The sequence below is a fragment of the Dermacentor silvarum genome, chromosome 7 (assembly GCF_013339745.2).
Source record: "Dermacentor silvarum isolate Dsil-2018 chromosome 7, BIME_Dsil_1.4, whole genome shotgun sequence".
NCBI lineage: Eukaryota > Metazoa > Arthropoda > Arachnida > Ixodida > Ixodidae > Dermacentor > Dermacentor silvarum.
This window is the reverse complement of record NC_051160.1, coordinates 114,698,454-114,720,791: the sequence shown is the minus strand read 5'-3', so window position 1 is coordinate 114,720,791 and position 22,338 is coordinate 114,698,454. Positions and strand designations below refer to the sequence as shown.

The 22,338-nt window shown below is 48.7% G+C and overlaps 1 long non-coding RNA gene across 2 annotated transcripts in view; it reads right to left on the bottom strand.

Moving 5' to 3' along the window:
- Positions 1-1,020: 1,020 nt before the first annotated feature.
- The window catches only part of LOC119458367 (uncharacterized), a 46,449-nt gene continuing 25,131 nt past the window's right edge, over positions 1,021-22,338 (bottom strand). Inside the window, exons 4-5 of one of the 2 annotated variants that reach the window (XR_007468005.1) lie at positions 8,867-8,953; positions 1,021-1,273 (exon numbers count right to left, since the gene is read on the bottom strand). This is a non-coding gene — a long non-coding RNA (uncharacterized LOC119458367). The remainder of the gene's footprint in view (positions 1,274-8,866; positions 8,954-22,338) is intronic. The other variant, XR_005193491.2, reaches the window with a different exon arrangement.

The following is a 22,338-nucleotide window of genomic DNA, read 5'->3' as shown; positions in this document are numbered from 1 at the left end:
ATCGGCGTTGTTTGAAGTCCGATGGCGTGGGAAGCGTCACTTCCCGACGAGACAAACAGTATATCACCATCTGCTTGAAGACCGCCTTTTCCTTCTGGATCTTGGGTTAGACCTTCGACGAAGCCTCAGGCGATCCAAGGCAAGTTGGACCTTTAAGAACCGTGGCTGAACAAGAGTCTGCAGCATGAGGCTCGCCGCAGCGTGAGCAAACCCTCGTGTTCTCGCGCACGGCAGTCACGTGTCCTAGCTTCATGCAAATGCGGCATCGGAGTGGCCTTCGTCGTATGTGGTGTCTAAATTGACCCACCTTGACGTGTGAGAGATTCAGCTTGGAACTTAGAACATCATCATGTTGCCTGGGAAATTTATTTGTCGTATTCCACCCCATAAAGACACATGCCTGATGACAAACCAGGACTATACGTGTACATGTAACCACTTATGACGGAACCCGCAGTGGTGGTAATGACTACGGCGTTCTGGTGCTGAGTGCGAGATATTCTGGAGGCGGCGGTCTCCAGAAAATGCAAAAAGACGAAGTGAAAAAATGCCTGTATATTTAGATTTAGGTGTACATTAACAAATTCCAGATGTTAAAACTTAGTTCAGAGTCCTCCTCTAAGGCACCTCTCGAAACTAAAGCGTTGCTTGCTGACGTTGATACCACGAATGAATCAATCATTTATAACGCCGGGTAAACGTTCACATCAAAAAAGAGGAAATAATTGGTCTTTTTTATTGAAGAGGGCCGGAGATTATTTGGGACGGAAAAGAAGAGCCGATGGCACATACCCGGTCACGTTACGTTCATGCTGCGCTATTTCACGGAACGATATACAGAAGTAAACTTGAAAAATCCCACTAGTCAAATTGCTGATAGGCCTAGCTATTGCTGAAAGAGATGTTCTTTATATGTTTCTTGAGAGGCCTAAACGTTTACTGTCTGATTATTGATATAGATATTGTAACACTTTTCGTTGATAATGACACACAAAAACACATAAATAAATTGTGTTTTAACGATATCTTTATTTATGCCTTACATTCGGATACTTGACAAATATGTTCTGGCATGCGGGTGAGTACAAAAGTTGCCCCTCTCTTCGCTCATACTCACTGAATTTCACTTTACAGTCAGTGATATCGCCACATATCATTGAAGAATTTCTTACTCGCAGGTCATATGTGATGAATTTACCTGGAGTGAAAGTGAAGCCGAGATCATCTCACGTGCGTTGTGAAATACGTGTATTGACCGCATTGGCATTGTCTACTGAAAGAATAAATATATCACCCACTCAAAAACAGCGCACAGCAATAAATGCATACTGAAAACAACCAAAAACGGAAAAGACATGATCGATGCAGCACACCATGCAAGCGCGTCGACTGCTCACTCGTCTGTCTCGTAAGTCAGCATGAAATCTAGCCAACTACAACACGGGTGCTCTCACATTTTGCCCCCATCGAAACACGGCAACCGCATTTCGATGGGGGCGAAATGCAAAAAACACCCGTGTACTTCACTTAGGTGCGCTTTAAAGAACCCCAGGTGGTACAAATTATTCCGGAGTACACCACTACGGCGTGCCTCATAATCAGATAGTGGTTTTGGAACGTAAAAAAACATTTTTTTAAACTAGTCTCTACCAATACCGTAGTCAGTTGTAGTCACGATGTGTAGAAACCACTCATTGCACTACAAAAATGAAAAGACCTCGTGCTTTTTTGTGGACTGCTTGTATACTTAATAAATTTTCACAATACCATAGCCTTCTGTGATTTTTTAAATGAGTAGCGCGGCATTCCCTTCTCCCCAAGAGGCCTGTGTTTCATGAGCACCGTCATATTACGTACGCGGTGGCGCTATCTTTGAGCAGTCGGCATGCTGGCTTGGGAGAGAGCTCCATCTTATATGCTTGGTATGCGCTCGGCGGCAGTTTCTTGTGGTGGTTTTCGTGTCACGCGGTGTATTTAGTATGACGTGGGGAATGGTTTATGAGACGTACTGAAGTGATTTAAGTCGGCATGGCAAGAGTTTCTGCAGCGTTGATGAGGACGAAGCACCCAGCGCCATGTGTGTGCGCATGTTTGAGGCTACAACCAGCCTCGGAGATCGGTCTTGTATTTCTAAAAATTACGCTCGCTATTGCGACCTCACTGCAGCAGTCTCCCTGTAGTTCTAAGCTGTGGTTTAGCAGCAATGAGTAGATTGCACCAACTACTCACCAACAATTTTGCTGGTGCGCGGGTCAAGCAAGCAACGCTCACGTAACAATTTCGATGGTGCGCGGGTCAAGCAAGCAACGCTCACGTAACAATTTTGATGGTGCGCGGGTCAAGCAAGCAACGCTCACGCAACAATTTTGATGGTGCGCGGGTCAAGCAAGCAACGCTCACGCAACAATTTTGATGGTGCGCGGGTGAAGCAAGCAATGCTCACGCAACAATTTTGATGGTGCGCGGGTCAAGCAAGCAACGCTCACGTAACAATTTCGATGGTGCGCGGGTCAAGTAAGCAACGCTCACGCAACAATTTTGATGGTGCGCGGGTCAAGCAAGCAACGCTCACGTAACAATTATGATGGTGCCCGGTCAAGCAAGCAACGCTCACGTAACAATTTCGATGGTGCGCGGGTCAAGCAAGCAACGCTCACGCAACAATTTTGACGGTGCGTGGGTCAGCGTCTTCACCGTGTTAATTAAGACAGAGTTAATTATGCCACTCGAACTTACGACCTTCGGTGGTAATCGAACCCTCGAGCTTATGCGAGAGTCGGGCCCACCGCTTTGGCGCTAAGGCAAAGTCAATTAAGGCAGAATTAATTAATATAGAGCTTATTAAGGCACTGGGACCCACGGCCTTTGGTGTTAATTATGACGAAGTTAATTAAGGCACAGTTAATTAGGGCAGCGTAAATTTAGGCACTCGAACCCGTGGCCCTTGGTCACAAAAAACAAGCAATACGAAGTAACAATGCATTCGAATGAGAATGTTAAGTAGCTTAATTAATGTCTCTTGAGCGCGGAGGCTTTCACCTTCGCCCTCTTGGGCGTATACTAAAGTGACTGTCAAATTTTTTATTACGCTGCCCGCAGATTAGAAGAGTGAATGCGTGAGTACATCCATTATGACGCCGCGTGAGTCATTAGTGATCACGTCACGTTACTGAGTAACATGAGCAGCTACCTGCCCATTGCAATTAAGTTCGTTTGATATGCCTGATAAGCAGGTTAGAGTGAATGCTTGAGTACGACCGTGGTGACGTCGTGTGAGTCACTACAGATCACGTCATGTTACTGAGTGATAGAAGCTACTTGCCGTTTGAAATTAAGTTCGTTTCATATGCATGTCGGCATGTTAGGAGAGTGCATGCTTGAATATGACCGTGGTGACGTCGCGTGAGCCACTAGTGAAAACTTCATTCTACCGAGTGGTAGTGAGCAGCCTTTTTCAAAACATTTCATTTCACATGCATGCTAGCAGGTTAGGAAAGTGAGTGCTTGAGTACGACCATGGTTACGTCGCGTAAGCCACTAGTGATCACATCATGCTCCTGACTGATAGTGAGCAGGTAACTGATTTTTGAAAGCTATTTCCTTTGATATGCATTAAAAGCAGGTTAGAAGAGTGAATGCATAAGTACGATGGTGGTAGCGTCGTGTTACTCACTATTGATCACATCATTTTACACAGTAATAGTTAGCAGCTACCTGCCCTTTGAAATTAAGTTCGTTTGATATACATGTCAGCATGTTAGCAGAGTTCATGATTGAGTACTACCGTGGTTCTGTCGTGTGAGTCACTAGTGATCACTTCTTGCTATTGACTCATGATGAGCAGCTAACTACCATTTGAAAACAACTTCCTTTGATATGCAGTTTGGCAGCTTAAAGAGTGCATGATTTCGTACGGCCGTGGTGACGTTGCGTGAGTTACTAGTGATCACGTCATTTGACTAAGTCATAGTGAGCAGGTTGTTACCCTTTGAAAGACATTTCGTTTGATATACATGTTGGTAGGTTATGAGAACGCAGCTTGGGTACGATGGCGGTTAGGTCGAGTGAATCACTAGTGAATCAAGCATGTGACCTAATAATATTGAACACACAGTTACGCTTTCCCAACCATTTTGTTTGATATGCATGTCCGGAGCATAAGAGTGCATGCTACGGCACAAGCTTAGTGACCTATCGTGCGTCACTTAGTGATTATGTTATGCGGTTGAGTAACGGTGAGCAATTTTTTACCCTTGCAAACCATTTCGATCAGTGTGCATGACGTAGGGAAGGATATCGTACGTCATGATACAACCAAAGTCGCGCAATGTGTGTCACAATTGTCTCTTATGCAAGTCACTCTTGTCACTCGGAAATGTGACTCCAAAAGAAGCAAATGAGTGATATACCCGATGAAAGTGCTTGTGAAGCGCCCCTGACGACTATGGTAGCCTGGATACAGTTATGACGTAACTAAATAAACGGCGTTCATCACGCCTGGTACGACCTCTTGTTGCACTATTTATTCGCTCCACAATCAATTGTCAAGAGTATTAAATTGATTGGCCCTGGGATTAAAATGTATGGCTCTTGGAATAAAGTGGGTGACGTAACGATTAGATCGGTTGGTACGCAGGTGAATTTCGATGACGCGGAGGCTAAATCTGGTGGCTCCTGGATTAAATTGTTGGCAGTTAGATTGAAAATGCTGGTGCTCAGATTAAATTGTCTGGATCATTCCAATGGCGCCTGGACTAAACTGAGCGGGAAAACCTGCAGTAGTGTGCCACTCAACCACATCGTTTTTAAGGCGAAAGACTTAGGTGTCTATGTTGGAGGTGACACTGTGTTGCGATAACCTTGGTGAAACTGCGCCGTTACGAAAAATAGCCGATGCCGCCAACGTTAATTAAACATGTCAGGAAATGCTCGGATTCACGCCACATTTCTCAGGGAGGCTCCTGTAAATTAGTGCCTTTGAAAGTAAAATTTCGTACATTTCGGCCTGGATGGGAGTCGAACCCGGTACACCGCGGTGCGAGACTAGCACGCTTCACTGAGGCCATGGCTGCTTTTTTTTATTTATTGCCGGTCCTGAGGCCATGGCTGCTGCACGGTTGTGGCTTACTAAAGGTGTGCCAAGTGCGTACCTGATTGCACACGTCACGTGGTCACACAGACGCGCTCGTGCCACTGCTCGCACGTTCGTGGTCGTCTTCTTCCACAGCTGGCTCCAATGCACGGTGTAAGAATATTCAGGTGTTGACACTGCGCGCGCGCGAGCGTCCAGATTATGTTCGGCAGCGCGCGGGCGCACCGAGTAGCTCTGCTGCGAGCCGATAGGATGGCGCTGCGGTCAGCGGTCCCAGCTTAGCGGCGCCGGCGGCTTGACATTGCTCTGCCTCCCCTAAATTTTCGTTCATAGTGGAGTCAGTAAAACTCAAAGCGCGAAAAAAATGGTTATTTCACATTGAATAATGTGTACCAGGCTTCATGCTTCGATAACATGAAGGTTCCTTGTGCAGGGCGTGGATGAAGTGAACCCGGAACAATCGGGCAGTACTCAAAGTCCACTGAAGTTACCCTCGCGCGCACAATTTGTTTCGTCCGGTCTAGCCGTTCATCCAAGCACAAAAAAATGGAAGTGCTGGCCCACGTGCTACCCCTCAATCAGAAGAAAATAGTGACTGCACCAGAAAATGTATTTCATGCTTATCGCTGCTTCCATTCACACTCAGAAAACCGTTCAATCATCGTTGCGCGAATTCAATGTGGCCGCGATATAAATTAAGAAATGAAACGGCGCAAGCTTGCGATATGCAATGCACTAGAGCAAAGTGGCTGTTCGTGGCTAGAACTTAAGATGAGAATGCACATCAGCTATATGTAAAAACTCTTTCAAATGGGAATTTATTAGGCGGAACAAAGGCAGGCGTCTATCTTGGATTAGAACATCACTACCACAGTTTACTGATGAAAACCTGAACAAATGCCTTTTTTATTCCATTTGCACTTAACATAGACCGTGTATATTATTCATTGGGCTTTCATCCATTGAGGACTGAGTGGCTCTTGCAAGATCTAAAAGAAGAGATGACTTTCTCTTTTCTTAAATTGCATATGAGAATGTGCCAATGTAAGCGTGTTCGACAATGCATGCTACAGCCTGTCCACAAATACACTTACACCCACCACACAATAGTCCCATAGACTTTTTTTCTTGCATAGACACAAAATGAAAAAACTTGTGCATGAAGCAGCTCGATAATTTTAATAGGGAATAACCATCCCAGAAGCTTGCGGTCTCGTACACTACGACAATGGAAAAATGTTGCATAAAAACATGCAAGCGTGTAATATACACCGCACGCGCATTGTAAAGAAAAAAATTCAGTAGCCAGGATGGAACAAATTTGAAAATCAGGCACACATCTACACAAAAACAGCAGTATTTTACCGGGTGCACAATGTCACGTAGCTGGACAGAACCGTAGTAATGTTGTTGCCGTCCCTTGGAGATACTCAATAATTTTTTACATTCCGCGTAATTAGATAATTAGTCTTATTTATGGATCAACTTCTGAAATATTATAATTAGATTAAAAGTGTCAATGAGAAAACTGAAGAGCAATATGAAAGACTCCCGATACAGCTTTCTATTTCTCAATACGCGCTACGTAGAAGTGTTTTTCCGAGCATGAAAGAAGCTCACGAATACACGCAAAGTGCCTCGAGCGGCCAGTCACGCGGCAATATTGAAGTATTCGCGGGTTTCATTCACGCTCGGAAAACACTTTTATGTATCACATATTGAGCAACAGAAAGCTATATTGGGAGTTTTCCACGCTGCTGTACAATTCTCTCGTTCACAATTTTTATCCAATTATAGCATTAAAAAGTTGATTAATCAAATATGAAAATAATTATGTAATTAGGCGGAATACAAATAAAATTATCTGAGTATCTCCAAGCGACGGCAGACAACATTACCTTGGTTCTGTCCAGCTACGTGACATTTACATATATTTAAATCTTGGTGCATGATAGTAAACCACCAAGTAGATATCTTGTACATGCCGCAAAATTTGCACAAACTGCTGTGGCATGCAGGGGGTTCTCTCTTCCGCAGCGGCTTTCGAGGTTTATTTGACCGTTTGAGGTTCTTAGGGCAGTTCGGAAATAAGGTGGGAATTCTTTTATCGAGCGCTCCGCGCAATATGCCGTCGCTATCGTATCCTCTGAAAAATGGTTGGTGCAGACATGGTCGGTAGGCATTAGAGTTGGGTCTGCCCTCAGATTTGCACGGCGCCACTGCTCTAGACAACTGCTGTCGGACGGCGCTTTGAATAAAGGCACACGCTCCGCACAAGTCAGGTATCCAGAATTGCAGTTCGGAACGAAGCACTTTCTAGCCGTTTCAAACGCCCCTCAGAAGGCCGCTGCCGCCTTTGTCGGGGGCCCGTGGCGACAATACTCAAGCACAAGCTGATGAAACGCACGCGAACAAAAAAATAGTTGCAGTGGCTTAGCTCGGCTATGCCGGGATATACGTAGCGTTAGCAAAGGTTCAGCTGAAGGTCCGAGTCGCACTGGCGCTTTCGCTGAGTTTCACCGTATATTCAGTCGATCGGCGAGCCTTGACGTCATCGACGGCGTTTTGTTGTTGCTGCAGGGGTGGTCGGGCACGTCGCTCAGCCTCCTGGCGACGCCGCTTTGCTAGACGTTCGTCCCTTTGCTCCAGTGTCTCCGCAGCACGTTTAGCCTTCTTCTGTTCATTCCTCCTACGCTCAACCGCTAATTGCCAGGCAACTACTTCGGGATCCGATGAGTCAAGCTTCTCCGTTCTCCTGCGCTGTTGAGCAGCATTTGCGCTCTCCTTCTCCATGGCTATACCACACTGGCAAACGCCAGTCAGAAGCGCAGCGGCTCCAGCGCAGTGTCAGACGGCGACTACACAGCGAGCGCGCGCCGGCGCCAGTGCGTCTACCACGGCTACGACGTCACTCCTCTGGAATGCGCAGACAGGCGGCGGTGAGTCGCGCGCGGCGGCGGCGGAGTGCGCGAGAGGTGCCGGCTCCGGTGGCTCCGGTGCGCAAGCCGTGTGACATCACTGATCCTTGCGCATGCGCAGCACGGCTCTTGATGTGCCGCGCGTAACGGGCTTGGCTAGGCCAGTGTAGCTAAAGCTACAAAATAGTGCCTTTAAAACAGCGCGGCCGCACTTGCAAGCAGGAAAACGAAGCAGCGGCAGCACGCGCCTTGCCGCCGAGGCTGGGACCGCATTCCGCAGCGCCCTCTACGACGGCGCCGACCGAGCTGTAACCGAGCCGAACATAATCTGGACGCGAGCGGGCGGCGCTTTCGCGTGCGTTGTGGGGAGAGTGTCAGCACCTCTCTTGCTTATTCTTACACCGTGCTCCAATGCCAGCGTTCCCATACGGGCACTCCCTCTGCGAAGGCGCTGAAGGCACTTGCCCACTACCAGTAGGTGCGATGATTTCAGCGAGTTCTGTCGTGCGCTCTCATGCAATCAGGCTTTCGCCTTCACGTTTTACAAACGTGTAAGACTTGCTTAATTTTTATCTATGCGGTTTGATTGGTGTCAAAGGTAGGCTCCTCGAGAAGGGTATGCCGATTACTTTGTTAACTTATCCCTGGTAGTTTTTCAAGGAAAAGCTCACTGAGGGAACTTCGCAGTTCAAGATGCCTTCTTTAATCATGCTCTTAAGTATATCATAATTTACGAAAAACACTAACGGACTTGTCACTGAATTTAAAAATCAAATTTGTTGTAGACGACAATTACGCCTGCAATGTCGTCACCACGAACGCTACGTTTTGGCAACGTATTAAGACGAATACTAACTCTGCCTTTTCGTCGTAATCATAATCACTGCACATCCAAAGTTTTCACTCATGTAAAGAATATCCTCTTCGACAGTGTAATTATGACCTGGAAAGAGAAAAATATACATATTGACAGCTGTGGCATCACTTACAATGACTATGCCAGAAACATTGAAATTTTATCTCAGGTAAAACTAAAATATGAGAGCAAAAAATGTATTTCACCTACACTGATCTTATTAAGTTGAAAATTACATTCTGCGGTTTCACGTGCCAAAGCCACCATATGATTATGAGGCATGCCGTAGTGGGTTACTCCGGTTTACTTTTGACCACCGGGTTTTTTTTAATGTGCACCACGTCCACGGTACAGTCTTTCTGCATTTCACCCCATCAGCTCATCTTATTAATAGCCAGGTGCAGGCAACAGCGATTCAAGCCAAGAATATTGACTCCAAGAATATGAACCTTATCGCTAATTTGACCTTCTTTCATGTGATGAATACAGCTTTGTTGAAACATAAATTCCCATAACATTTCTTTCACAACATTACTGTTGCCTTTGTGTCGCTGTGACCAATTATCAAGCTCTTCCATTTCCAAATTTCTTCCTGCTAACTGGTACCCTACACAAATAAAGATACAGGGAACTAGGGTCGTGGTGTAAGAAATAATTTTGGTGAGAACGCCACTGCTCTCCTCTGTGCGCCAAGTTTGGCTTTTCAAGCACTCCGATATGGGGCACTACCAACGTGACAACCTGACAAAAAAAATCTCAGTTGCGCCATAAGGTCGAAGCAATGAATGCGATAGCAAAATGTTAGAATATTGCACGAAGTATAAAACTCGTATAGCTGTAATGGCAGTATGAATTGAAGTAAACGTAAGCTGACTTAGTAAAAAAAGTCTGGGTAGCTTGCACTAGTGGCGCAAGGCTAAAGACACAGCGGAGCTGATCGGTTCCAAGCTCGTCGTAGCTATACGAAGTGATGCTAAGTTATGCGAAGTAATGCCACGTGATGCTAAGTTATACGAAGTGTATAACCGCTTCCTCGTGTTCCATGGCATCGGGAAACGTCTCGCGAAGCACTTGCAGTCCGAGCCCACGTAGGGGAAGTGCGGCGAAAACTATCCACAGTGTACGGGCGGTGCGCAGCAGACAACACGCCGGGATAACGTCACGGCGCATGAGCAGTAGCGCGCTGCTGGCGGGAGCTCGGCGGAGCCGTGTCTGTGTCGGGCGAAGCGGGCGCGCTCCTTCGTCGGCGGTTACTAGGCAACGTGAGGTGACGTCATCGCTACTGCTTCGGCGCATGCGCAGCTAGCCGAGGTTGGGCAAGGTGGTGCGCAGCTGTGGCTTGCTTGTTGCTAGGCAACGGCGCGGAGTTTTCTGCGGACTTCGGACGTTTCTCCTCAAACTTTAACAGCTTCGCTGTTAAAACGAGGTGTTGTGCTAGGGGTCCTCTGTTTGAATCGTGCTATCGGACAATTTCATTGATGTTTAATAATTAAGCCTGACGTCTTTCTTGGCGGCTTTATCACTTATCCGTATTGAGTATGTTTCAAACTTCTTTCCTGGCCCGATCCCAGACATCATGCACAACCGCGCCAATGAAATTACATCATTTTCAGGTTTGAGTTGTTACTGCATCGCATTTCTCATATTTTAAGTCTGAGAAGATTTAGATAAAGGAAATGCTCTGTCAGTGTTTTGTTTCATGACATTTGTTTGTCTGCTGCCATTCTCAAAATTCTGAGGAATAATGTTGTCAAGGGTGTTAGACCTGGTATGAGCAGCTTTAGTGATAGAATTGGGTGGTAATATACTCCGCACGTACCGCAAGTCATATAACATGTAATGGCATATAGCATACAATATACATAAATATGCACGGAACCACACGGCGATGCCGACGGCGACGACGACGGCAAAATTCGACCGCAAAAATCTCTGCCCCGGTGGCCGCACTTCGATGGGGGCGAATTGCTAAAAGCGCCTGGGCACCGTCATTGAGTGCACGTCAAAGAATCCTAGGTGGTCAAAATTATACGGAGTCTCCCCTACTATGGCACGCCTCATATGATATCACGGTCCTGGCACATAAAGCCCTAGAATTTTATTATTTATTCTAAGTGCGGCGAAAGTTATCGTTTTTTTTTTTTTTTTTGTTTGCTTGCGTCCCCATCCAAATGCAGCAGCCGCGGCCGAGGTCGAACCCTCGAGTTCAGCAGCGCAATTCCATCACTGGCCAACCACGGTGGGTCTACAAGCCATAGAGCCTTTGCTTCAGCTTGTAGCGCCCGTATCTGCTCGGATGCACACGGGCGCTCACATCAAGCTAGGAAGGAAGCAAAATAGAGATGGGCAGTGCACGTGGGCTCATTGATCAGTTCTGCTATCTACTGGTCGGTCGTCTCTGCTTTCTTGCTCTACAGTGGTGACATAAGACTAGAACATGACCGACCCTAGCAACAATTATCTGGATTGAAGCACATCAAGCTGACGCCTTCCCCATATTCCAGAGCGGCTATTTCAACTGCCACCGTTTTGCACGCGGGATCCCCATGTCTAATTTCTGCAGGTCGAAGCGCAGTTCCACCTGCACCGAATCACCTCCCAGACTACCCAGTACTACAATGTTCTCTCGCCACTATCAACAGGAGAGGTCTGCAGGCTCACCGACGTAATCGTCCAGCCTTTAGGTGGAAACACGTATGAGCGCCTCAAGGTAAGGATCCTAACAAGTGGTGTACCTTCGGAACGTGGCCTACCGCAACATTTTACTGGAGAAGCAATCGGTGACAGACGCCTTTCCCAAACTCTCCACAGGATGTGGCAGCCCTTGGGCGAACACAACGTCAGTTTTGTTCACAGCGCTCTGCTCAGGGAACGTTTCCTACAGTGCCTATGCTAATCTGTTCGCCTTGTCCTTGCCACCTCTGACCACACAATGCTAGACCGCCTGGCCAAGTATCGCCGATAAGATCCACGAGGCTGCTACTCCTTCGGTCTGTACCGTCGCCACCACGCCTGAGAGCTCAGTGGTCGCGCAGCTGAAGCGCATTGACAACGTCACGCGGCCGTCACTTCTCTCCACGCGTCTGGACAGCACCAGCGTTCGTCCAATGAGCGTACTTAGTCGTCTTCTCACAGCACGCGCTCAAGGATGCCTTAGCGCCAGCGAACCTGCTGGTGCCACATGCATCATGCACATCATCCTAGCAACTGCTTCGAGGCTGCCAATTATTCCTTCAAATGATTAGTCCTTCGAGGCTACTAATTATTAATAAAAAATTTTCGGGCTACGTTTTCTGATCGACACAGGCGCTCGGGTGAGTGCAGTGCCTTCATCGCGGACTGACCGTCATTCCTATCCTCACGGACAGCCTCTGCGCGCCGCTTACTCCTCCACCGTAGTGACGTACGAGCTTCGTTCACTACCATCGACCTCGGATTGCGTCGCACATTCTGCTGGATTTTCGTCATCTCTAACGTCGTCCATCCCATCATCGCGTTGTATTTCTTGTCCTTCTATGACCTCGTCGTAAGCATGCTGTGCCAACTGCTCATCGATGGCACCACTAGTACGTACATCGTTGCACTCTGGTTCAGCGTCGACTTCTCCCTCATTGTCTACAATCTCGTGCCATCAAGCCCTTACCAGAGAATTCGCGCTGAGTTTCCGGAGGTTACAAAAACCTTGTCACTTGAGCCAACCTGCCAAATACACTGGTACCCACCACATCATCACACGTGGTCCTCCAGTATCTTCCCGTCCTCTCCGCTTGTATGGCAAGCGGCTAGTCATCGCTACACTAGAATTCTAGCGCATGCTGCCACTCAGCATTATTCGTCCTCACCTGCCACGCGGGCATCGCCGCTGCACCTTGTACCAATGAAGGATCCGGGTGACTAGCGTCCATGTGAAGGCACAGGTACACTCGATACTCGAAACATTTATTACAGCTACCCGCTTCCCCATATCCAGGACTACATGTCTAATCCGGTTGGGTGTAAGACCTTTCGCTAAGTGCGTCTCGTCCCGGTGTACCACCAGATACCAGTGGAGTCCAATGACGTTCTGAAAACTGCCGTCCCGGGGACCTTCAGTTTGTTCGACTTGGTGCGGGCATGCATTTTGACATAATCAATGCCATACAGACATTCCAGTGCTTCATTGCTGATATGACACGTGGTTTCCTTGCGGTCATCGCGCACATCGATGACATACTAATCGCCCCCGCCACTTCGAAGGACCCCGAGCGTCTCCTACGTGAACTTTTGCAGTGCTTTCAATATTACTATCTCGTCTTGAAGACACATAAACGTACTTTCTCACCGCCGAGCTTGACTTCTTGGGCCATCGCATTTCAGCGCTCGGCATGCTCCCGTTACCGTCCCACATCGAAGCAGTCAAGAATTTCCTGGAACCCGGAACTCTCCGCCAGCTTCCTGAGTTCCTGGACCTCGTAAACTTCTATCGCCGTTTTATTGCCCACTGCGCGGACTTACTACAGCCGATCACCGACCTATCGAAAGCACCACCGAGCCCGTCTTTGGCAATAGCTTAGTCCCCTAAGGCTCAGTCTGCCTATACGGCTAGCAAACAAGCCAATGCTGAGGCAGCTCTGCTGGTGCATCCTCGTTCGGCCGCGCCAACTAGAGCGCTGGTGGATGCCTCCAGTGTTGCCAACGGCGCTGTTTTGCAACAATATATTGCCCCTGAGTTTTGTCTTTGAATATTTTGAATATTGCCTGTAAATATTGCCTTTGAGGTATTTCTCTCGGAAGCTACAAACTGCCAAGGGACGCTACAGCGTTTTCGGTCGCGAGCTGCTGGCCATCTACGCTACCATTCAAAACTTCCACCGCTTACTGCAAGAGCGCAAGTTCCACGTGATGAAGTGATTTCCCACTGACTTATGCGTCCAGCACGAACTCCTCAAAGTACGTCGCTCGGGAGATTCGGCATCGTGCGTAAATCTACAACTTCATCATGGAGGACATACGGCGTGTCAAAGGAGCAGACAACGGAGCAACCGATGCCCACTTTCGTGTTGCGGCGATTTGTTCCAACTCTATGCTATCTGAGTAGAACTTGTTGCGGGGCGAGTTGTTTGAGATCTGAGGAATACATGGTTGCGCTAACAGGAAAACATCATCATCAGCAGCAGCAGCAGCAGCAGCAGCAGCAGCAGCCTATAGTTATGTCCACTGCAGGACGAAGGCCTCTCCCTGCGATCTCCAATTACCCCTGTCTTGCGCTAGCGTATTCCAACTTGCGCCTGCGAATTTCCTAACTTCATCATCCCACCTGGTTTTCTGCCGTCCTCGACTGCGTTTCCCTTCTCTTGGTATCTATTCTGTAACTCTAATGGTCCACCGGTTGTCCATCCTACGCATTACATGGCCTGCCCAGCTCCATTTCTTCCGCTTAATGTCAACTAGAATATCGTCTATCCCCGTTTGTTCTCTGATACACACCGCTCTCTTCCTGTCTCTTAACGTTACTCCTAAGATTTTTCGTTCCATCGCTCTTTGTGCGGTTCTTAACTTGTTCTCGAGCTTCTTTGTTAACATAGACTTAGAAAAAAAAAGTAGGAAACGATATTTCTGGCGCTGAACTTCAGCTGTTTTATTCTTACAGCAGAGCAAGAGGGATTCAACGAAAGCGCATGCGTGTGTCTGTATCGTCTAAAGCGATTACAGTGACGTTTTTTACAGCTGCATCTCGTTGTCAAACAAACGTATCACTAATACAACTCGTGCCTCTCTCTTTTATGTGATAAGCCTCCAAAAGTTATCTTGCTAAGGTATCACCACTCCTGCCAATTATCTTTTTTTTTCTTTTTAACGTTTGCCGGCCAAGCAAACCATGCAATGCGCAGGTAAGTTCGCATTACCTTTGTTCATGATGGACAACTCATGCTCCCGTGCCCGTTCATTGACACATCTCCCCGTTTGGCCCACGTAGGACTTCCCACATTTCAGCGGTATCTCATATATAACGCCAGTCGCACATTTCACGTAAGGTCTGCTCTGATTTTTCTGGCATCCTGACTTTCTGTCAACGCGGCTAATTTGGGAGCATAGTCAAGCCAACTTGCGCGGTGCCGAGAGAACAACAGGTACACCAAACTAATTTGCGACTTTGTTCAAATAGTTGGAAAGTTTGTGGACATATGGCACCACTGCGGGCTTGCATCCTTTTTGGCTAGGGCTAGGCATATGCTTTTTGCCCTTCACCTTCTGGAGCAATGTTTTTGAGACCACCCTTACGACCGAGAACGGGTAGCCGGCTGTCAGTAGCCTCGCCAATTGATTGTCACAGCTAGCCTGCATCGCGTGAGGGCACGACTTGATGAGAGCAGACTCAAGGCAAATAGTGGCTATTGCTCTTTTAACTAACATTGATTGTGCCGAATTGTACGGCAGCAATTCCTTCTGTGCACGTGGGCTATACTGCCAACAGACGTACTTGTTGCCAAAAACTAAAAACAGATCTAAAAACTGAAGACTACCATGGGAAGGAATTTCATGTGTAAATAGCATGCCCTTCCCATGTAGCCTAAAATCGCCTAAGACCTCGTTAATGCACTGGTCAACGGTAAAATCATTGTTACTTTTTAAACAAATAAAAAAATCGTCCAGGTATCTAAAAGCCTTAAGGTAGAACCTATCGTCAAAGGAACAGTGCAGGTCGCGGTTAATTGACGCCAAAAAAGTGTCACAGAGCACAGGAGTGACGCAGGAAGCAATGCATTTTCCTTGTCTTTGAACATATACGTCGTCGTTAAAAGAAATAAAAGTAGAGTTTAAATAAAATTTCAACAAAACCATAAAATTGTCAATAAAAACGCCCACTAGATTCTCTAAATCTATTGCGCCGTTACGGTTATGAAATCCCTAACGGAGGCGCACATTTCCTGTTGAAGCACTGAGTAGAACAAACACACTACTTCTACAGAAAAAGTGTATGTGATAAAGGAGTTTCCTTTCAAGATTTATTTACATCTTTAGAGCTTTTAGTCGTGGAAGGATTTGCAATGATTTCAAGTTCTTTAAAAGAAACTGGCTAACTGCTGCCAAGAACCTTTCTCGCTTATGATGGCACGGAACGGAATTCCTTCCTTGTGTGATATTGCTGTAAAAAACACTCCTAATGAAACACCTTTACAATCACTTATTGCTATCGACTGGGACCCCTTTTGGAGGCACAGTGCAACCACGCTCGAACTGAAAGCGCTCTGGCAACGCCGCTGCTCCCTACGCCTCAAGATTAGTCCCTCACCCGCCTTCACCATGCTGCCACTATGAGGGGAAATGTCTGCACCTCTTCCGCGCCCTATTAAATGCGAAGTATTTCTTCGCGAATAATTGCCACTTTGAAAGTATCTATCTATCTACCTACCTATCTATCTATCTATATATCTAGCCGCCTGCGTCTTGGTGCTCTCATGGTCGTTTCGTCGTTAATTTGTGTACCAAAATTGGCATAGTATGACAAGAGTGTATGACGAACATAAATGATAGGTCATGACATGCGTGTCATGTAGGTCATGAAACAGCCGCCTACGCCTTGGCGCTCTCATGGTTGTTTCGTTAACATGGTAGGCTCCCCGCACACTACTTCGCATAACATCGATTCCCACAGATCGTGGGATCAGTCGGCTTTTTTTATGTATTTGCTTATTCCCGCATTGTGCCGGTGGGCCAGCTTCCACTCATTGCGCGGCATTGCTCATTCTGATATACGCGCCACTCAACACATCGTTACTCATCGCTACGGCTGGCCTTATGTCAATCCAGACGTTTGTGCACGGTCCGGTACCTGCATTATGGGCCAAGTGTCCAATGTAAACCGTCACACTATGAGCCCTACCAACGGATCCTGCCTACGGACAAGCGCTTCGACCATGTGCACTTCGACATAGTTGGACCGCTTCCTCTTTCTCGCACCTATAACTGCGTGTCGACCGTAGTAGACGGTTTGACACGCTGGCCCGAGGCTGGTCCCCGTCGTCTACACCACTGCGGAGGATGTGGCACGTGCCTTTGTCTCTGCTGGGCTTCACGTTGGGCTGTCCAGTCAATTTAACGCCAGTCCGCGGACGGCAGTCTGAATCTGCGTTTTAGAGCGCAGCTCTTAGGAGCCCGTTCCTACGGCGAGCGTCTGCGTCGGCGTAACCGAGCGAACGAGCACTGCAGCGAAGGATGAAAGAGCGACCGCGGAGATGGAGATGAAAGATGCGAGCCGCGAACAGCAGAAACCAATGAGAGCGGCCCCTTCAGTGACGTGCGTGTGGGAAACAGTTGTCATGTGGACCCGCCCGAGCACTCGATGCGTACTTGTATCTGGTCTCAGCCAGACCGCTCGTTTCGTACTATCATCTGCTCGCGTCAGCTCTCGCTCGCGCCTGTTTGGGTTGCTTGGTTTGGTCTCGTTCGCGCTTGTTTCGATTGTCATGGTTCGAGATTGTTTTTACATTGATGAGTGTAAACTGAGACGTTCTGATGGAAAGGCTGTTGAAGACAGTGCGCCACATCCGATTCTATACGACTAGACGAACCCTGAATATAAGGACGCGGAGGCTACACCCAGTACCTCATTCTTCATGTCATCGGAACACGGTGACGCCACAACACGACAGCACAGCAACATGATTATGATCAGTGGCAACGACATCGTCATCTTCATAAGACATGGCTCGCGTTGAGAACAAAGGACGAAGAACGTAAACACAGCGCCGACCTTTCAGCAGACGAAGGAAAAAAGTCGATGCCCCTTTCTTAAAGAAATATGGTTGAACACGAAGCTTTCTCCCATGCAAACTGAATCAAAAAGTCCAAAGCCAATGATCATGCAACGAACCCAAGAAATGCTGAGCGACCCGATGCGATGCATATGTGATTTGATTGCTTCGTTAGGATTGTATTTTTTGAACGTTGAAGTTGAATGAAGACACATTTCGTTAAGTTGCATAGCCTTTACTTTAGATCAGGTATCCGTTGATTACACACAGACACACTCATACTTTCACAGACGACTCTACACTTGCACAGTATAGCCTTGTGCTCGCTGTGGTAGACGGTCAGAGGCTCTGTCGTTGCCGATACACGGGGTCGGTCTCAAGAGCACGATTGCACTCGCGCTTACGTTCGCGTACGGCAGCCTCTTCTGCAGTGAGCTGCACCCACAGCCTACCGATGGCGACGGCTGGCAGGGGCGTAGCCAAGGAAGGGGGGGGGGGGGGGTGGAGGTTGGGGGTGTTCAACCCCCCCCCCCCCCCGAAATGTTTTCCGCAACTCCCCCCCCCCCGCCCCACTTACCCACCCTTTGTTCACGTCGCTTCGCGCTGACATAATTCAAGGAACCGGTGCTACTATATCACAATTTCATTCCTGGGCGCTTCCGTTTGGGTTGGTAATTTACAGCGAATCATTTCTGCATATGGAAAAAAACTGTCACGGTGTTTGTCAAGGCTTTGACGCTCTCTGAGGTTTTGGGCGAGAATGTGGCGGCCGCATTCTGAAGCAACAAATGCGGCAGCCGCATTTTAGATGAAGGCGAAAATGCTCGAGGCCCGTTTACTTAAATTTAGGTGCAGGTTAAAGACCCCAGGTGGTCGAAATTTCCTATACATTTCCGCCGCTTCCCTTCAGGTGCCGGTTAGGCCGCGCTCGCGCAGGATCTTACGCTACGTTCACACTTGGTCTCGGAGCTGTCGGAAGCGGCAAAATCTTGCAAAAATCCACCCGCTATAGGCGGCAAAACAGGTAGAAAAACAAGCGGCGAGCCAAATCGGTCTCGGACCGATTTTTTCGCTATGGCGAAGCGGAAACGCGGCGGAAAGTCGTTCTGCTCGACCGGAAGCTACGCTAGCATCTAAACAACCGGTCGCAAAATTGAACATGGAACCAAAAGTGTAGGCTGAAATGCTGATCGACGCGATCAAGGACCACCCCTTGCTCTACGACAAGAGTGGTACTAAAACGTACTGTCAGCAATACTCGCGATAGTATGTCGCGCGACCGGAGGTGCGGCAACGAAGCCTTGGCGTGACCCAACTTCTCACGCTTTTGCAAAGCCAGGCGAACCCACCACCACCGTTTCCAAAGTGTCCGCGTCTTCCGTTTATTCATTGTCCATTTCTAGAAAACAAGTAGGTAGAAGTATAAAAGCCATTTCTTCTTACACTTTCATGGCAGACAATAGTTGGGCAGATTCCTCGTTGGCGCTCCATAATTCGTGCACGTGCACGGTATGTTGCAGAAGTCGCGGGGTGCTTTTCTCGTCGCGACGATAGATTGGGAGCGTAGGTATCACGTAGGACGCGCAGGCTTCGACAAGCCCCAACACAAGGGCCAGCCCGGGTTTTAGCTTTGGTGTTCCCGTTGCCGCTTTGGTGTCCTGGAGGCGCCGACAATAATACGAAATGATGAAATGTTATAACAACTTGTAAATAAAAGCTAATAAAGAAATATAATCACGCCTAGGCACCAACCTGTGACTCAGCGCTACCGCGCCCGTGTGAGGAGAATCACGGAACGCCAACGAGGAATTTACCGAAGGTCACAAATGACACGCGAAGTTGCACAAAATGATCACTTTTGATGACGGGTGGGTCAATGAATGAACATACCGCTCGAAATAATGCGATAATGAGCGCCGCCACGCCGACAAACGTACGCAGACTAGATGGATGTGGACGAAAGCGGGATGTGGACGAAAGCGGCAGCGGCGGTAGCAAAACAAATGTGAACAACTTGGACATGCGCGGAAAAGATTTTCCGGCCGCTTTGGCCTTTCCGCCCGCTTGCCGCTTCCCAAGTGTGAACGTAGCCAGTCTGCGCGCGAAACGTCTCTTGTATGCGATTGCGCCCCTACGGAAGGCTGGTTGTTGCTGTTGTGTTGTTGAATCCCAAACCAGTAATTGCGCAAGGCTGGTCGTTGCTGTTGTGTTGTGGAATCCCAAACCAGCAATATACACATGAAGGGGTTGATGCCAGCAGTGAAATTCCACCGACTCGCAACAGAATGCACGAAATAGACAGCCGACAAGCATGGATTACTGCTGTGCGCAGTAAAGCGTAAGTAAACTCTTGTTGCAGGCGCTGACAGTTCTCGTCGGAGTTCACGCGACATGAGAAATTGATTATGTGCACTATGCACTGAACAAGACCGGAGTTCATTCCTGCATCACTAGTAGAGCACTGCACGGGCCGATTTTTTCAGCCCGGGCCCGGCCCGGGCCCGTTTTTACGTTGGGCGGCCCGCCCGATCAAAACTTTTATGGTGAGACCCGGGCCCGGCCCGGGCCCGGAAATAATTTACGTTACCCGCCCGGCCCGGCCCGCCACCCCTTTACCTTAGGCCCGAGCCCGGCCTGAGCCCGACTCGAAACCGGCCCGAACCCGGCCCGAGACCGAAAAATAATGTTTTTCAGAGTTGAGACGCCCGAGATTAACACGCTGCACGTTACATGCACACCACCAGAAAGCCCGAGCCCGGCCCGGACCCGCGTCAAAAAACCCGAGCCCGGCCCGTGCCGGGGTCAAAAAGCACACGCCGTGCCCGAGCCCGGCCCGAGCACGTGAAAAAACTGTTCTGCCCGACCCGGCCCTGCCCACGGGCCCACGGGCCCGGGCTTTCGGCTAAGCCCGAGCCCGTGCAGTGCTCTAATCACTAGTACACCAATCAGTCGAGATCCTGTGAGGTACAAGGCCGCTTCCTGTTTGCACCGGCGTAAGTGAAGCAGAAATTAGTTGCACGCACTACTTAAAATGCGTACACATGCCATATCTATGCTGTGCGGTGAAATATTCTGTACAATTCTGAATCGGTTGACGCAAAGGCAAATGACGGCTGCACACTCGCACACAGCGGAAGACACAGTGGCCCATGCACTTGCCGCAGGAAATGCAACCCTCTCGTATGAGGGAGCACGGCGACGAAAGCTTCGAAAAAAAAAGCCTTCCCCATTTTTGCGCTTACTTAAGTTTTCTAGCGCAAAGACGCAGCGAACAAGTTATTGCTATGGGAGTATGTATAGCCTGGTCACGCATGCATTTTCACGTGTATAGCCGACCTTGACTTGTGAAACGCACTTCGCCCCGACGAGGACGACGCCACCTACGCTTAACGAAGATTAACAATTAATGATGACTTCTCCGATCGGGTGGGTCGTCTCAATGATGCGTTTTCGAAGACTGGTCCATTCAGTGGCGCGATGAGAGACCGTTGCTCCAAACGCCCACAGTACCTGTCGTGCTTACTGTGTTTTACTGAGCTTGCTTTACTTTTATTGCGATAGCAATTATATGGACACTTCTACCGGATTTCTGCCGTCGCCGTCGCCGTGAGGTTCCCTATAGATAAAATCTTCGCCGCGCGCCGTATGCCCGAGCGGAAGCGTGCGCGGACGCGCGCTATCACGGAGAGCAACGCACTCAATCACCCACGCGCAAGCAAGGAAGCGGGAAGCCAACGCCGGAGGGAGCGCGCGGGGGGGGGGGGGGGGCGCACTTCTACGCTGCCAACAACCGCGCTCGTCGCTCGTCCGCACCGTCTCTTATCTCCACACGGCTCTGACCTTTATGCGCCGTGCATTCGCCGCTCAGTTTCCGTTGAAGCGATAGACCGCACGTACCTTCGCCCGCTGCGGCGTATATACGCTCGCTGCCAGCGTTTTGGCAGTCGTTGTCTTCGTTCAGTGTGATCTTTCCTGTTTGTTTGTGCGCGCTCACACCACGCTTGTTTATTCAGTTAGTAATAGTCGGGACACATTTTCCAACGCACGCTACACATGCAATGCTGCCCGGATTGGCAGTGCAGCACTACAGGTGTGTCCCTTCGCACGCGCTGCCCACGGGAAGCGCTTCTCATCAACACCACGGTTTCACACGCGCCTTCTCGTGGTCATCGAGTCTCTCTTCATGTCGGTCTACTTACGCCGCAGCACACCTGCTTACTTAATCAGCTCATGTTTACTACAATTCATGTTGCTACCAAAGCCGCTCACCATACTTCGTATGACATTGCGGTGTTGCTATCGCATTCATTGCTTCGCCCTTAGGGCGAAACTGTGACATTTTTTTTACTTAATTTCTTCGCAAGCACATGCGAGGGGGGGGGGGGGGGGGGGGGTCCCAAAGTCTTTGATATACATGTATAGAGTCTGCTTAAACTACCGATATGTATTATCGATCACGCCACTGGCTAAATTTCTGGCTACGCCCCTGACGGCTGGGAATGCAATATGTGACGCGCGTAATGCAATGAATATATATACTGTTCGTCTGGTGTTGCGTCCCGAATCGGCCAGGCGCATTCTTTGATTGTTTCCCATCGAGGCAGGCCATTTCATCAGCGTCGCCCGGACGGCGACAGTGCCTGACACCGACGTTGACGGGCAAGCATGTGCCCCAAATCGGCAGTGCGCATCGTTTGTGTGTTTTCCCCGATGCCACCCCCTTCTTCAACGGTCGCC